Below are 2,597 nucleotides of genomic sequence, written 5' to 3'. Positions count from 1 at the left end.
CACCCTTTTCCTTGACTTCTCAACCCAGCCTGAAGTCCATGGCGGTTCTCTGGTCACTTGCATTTCCCACCAACTTCTCCCAACCGCAGCTCAGTCAGAGAGGGAGCTGGGCTACCAAGATGGCCACAGAGGCGTTAGGAGCCTTTCTAGTTCTGGTTTAGCTGTGAGAGCTACCCACTCTCCTGCCTGCATATCCCCTGAGAGTTATAGGAACTGCCCATTGACCCACCCACCCACCACCTATACCCACCCCCACACACCCCCCCACCCCCACACACAAAAGTGCACGCGTGCCTCTTACCCCTTTGCTTCCAGAGATGATTGTGGCACTCCATCCTTCCATTCCTAAGCTCTAGCCACTGTCCCTTGATCTCCCTCTCACTTTCTCCCTGTCTACACAGTCACTATCTTGGTGACTTTGAACTTAGCTGGCTCCTGGGAAGCTCTTTGCCTCTTCATCCCTCTTCCCTCCTCTGAAAGGCACCCCTTTGTGACTGAGGACAAGGTGATTCTGTGGCCTTTTCCCTCTTTCCTGGCATGTTCTGCTGCTCACTCTGGTGATTCTGTGAGCTGGGAAATGAAGAAATGGACACCAGGCCTGCTGTGTTGACCCTTCCCAAAAATCCTCTAGCAGCCCCTGACTTCAGTTTCTTTCTTTCCTTCCTTTCTTCCCCTCTTTCACTTTTTCTCTCTTTCTTTCAACGAGGTTTCACACTTGTTGCCCAGGCTGGAGTACAATGGCGTTTGGCTTGGTTCACTGCAACCTCCGCCTCCCAGGTTCAAGCAATTCTCCTGCCTCAGCCTCCTGAGTAGCTGGGATTACAGGCATTTGCTACCATAACTGGCTAATTATTTTTGTATTTTTAGTAGAGACGGGGTTTCACCATGTTGGCCAGGTTGGTCTTGAACTCCCGACCTCAGGTGATCTGCCCGTCTTGGCCTCCCAATGGGTTGGGATTATAGGCATGAGCCACTGAACCCGGCCTTCAGTTTCTTCCTAGGCCCTTCTATCACCCAAATAGCTGCTACCCAGAGGGGCGGGGTTGACCTAGGCTGAATATCCACTTTGTTTTTATGGATGGCTCCCTTCCCCCATTCGCCTTCCCAGAATATCCTTCAAGTTCCACTTCCCAGGGAGCTCTGGGGGAGGGGTGGCCATTTTTGCTCCGTCCCCAGTGGCCACCTTGGAAACATCAGCTGGCTTTGGGACTATTCCACCTCCTTCCCCTGAGCCCAGATCTGCCCCCACCACCGTCTCTCTGGTTTCTCTTAGCAAGTTATCAACGAATCACTAACTCCTTCCCTTTCCTCCGCATGCAGGCCTGGAAGTTCCAAATCTAGCCTCTGAATGTCTTGGCTCCATCTCCTTCAGACCCCTCTGCCTTTAAAAAAACAAAAACAAAAACAAAAACAAAACAAAAACCCATAACACTCACGGAATGTCAAATGAGGGGCCTCCTGCCTCCTGCTCTGAATACTCTGTAGTTGTAGAGTATTTTAACTCTTTGTCCTCCAGCATCGCTTCACTTCCTCCTGCTCTCTAACCTTCTTTTTCTTTTTTTAATGCAGCAGCCTCCGTACTCCACCTGCTGGTGGACCCCTCCCTTTTTCTCTAGCTGGATCTGTTTCTTCCCTTCAGGTTCCCATGTTTTCCCACCCCTGCCCCCCACCACAGTCTCTCTCTGCAGTTATTTAATGCCTGTGTCAGATCTACTGTAAAAAGAGGATTAAGTAAAATAAAATGAGAGCAATTATATATATAAATATATATCGTACACAGAGCCCCGTGTGTGGGTTGTTCCTTTCTGAGCAGTTGGAAGAGTCCAGGGAAGGAGTGGAGGGTGGATCTGGGTGGTCCCAGCGGGATCCCCCGGGCCTTGGAGGCCGCTTCCTAGCTCTGACCTCTTCCTTCCAGTGTGCAAGCATCTACCTTCTTCACCTTCACTAATTTGGCATACACTATCTTGAGATGACTCCATACAAGTGAGGCAGGAAGCCTACATCCCTTTTGTACAGCAATGCTTATAAAGTGCCTACTGTGTGCATTCTAGGCACCCTGAGGACACACTTATGAAAGAGGCAGAGTTCCTGCCCCCAAGGAGCTCCCTTGGAGAGGTGAGGAGCACACAAGAAACTCTCATACAAGGTAGACCTAAACATGCTTCAAGGAAGGGGAGAAAGCCGGTGACAAAATCTGACGACAAAATTCAGAGCTGTCAGCCTCGGTCTGCCAGGGGCATTAATGGAAGGCTTCTCAGAGGATGGAGCATTTAAGTGGGAGCTTAAAGGAGGAGTGGTTGGCTGGGCGCGGTGGCTCACGCCTATAATCCCAGCACTGTGGGAGGCCAAGGCAGGTGGATCACGAGGTCAAGAGATCGAGACCATCCTGGTCAACATGGTAAAATCCCGTCTCTACTAAAAATACAAAAATTAGCTGGGCATGGTGGCGCACGCCTGTGGTCCCAGCTACTGGGGAGGCTGAGGCAGCAGAATTACTTAAACCCAGGAGGCGGAGGTTGTAGTGGGCCGAGATCGCGCCATTGCACTCCAGCCTGGGTAAGGAGAGTGAAACTCTGTCTCAAAAAAAAAAAAAAAAA

This window comes from Cebus imitator, unplaced genomic scaffold, assembly GCF_001604975.1.
Source record: "Cebus imitator isolate Cc_AM_T3 unplaced genomic scaffold, Cebus_imitator-1.0 Scaffold72, whole genome shotgun sequence".
NCBI classification, from domain to species: Eukaryota; Metazoa; Chordata; class Mammalia; order Primates; family Cebidae; genus Cebus; species Cebus imitator.
Note: the sequence above shows the minus strand (reverse complement) of the source record.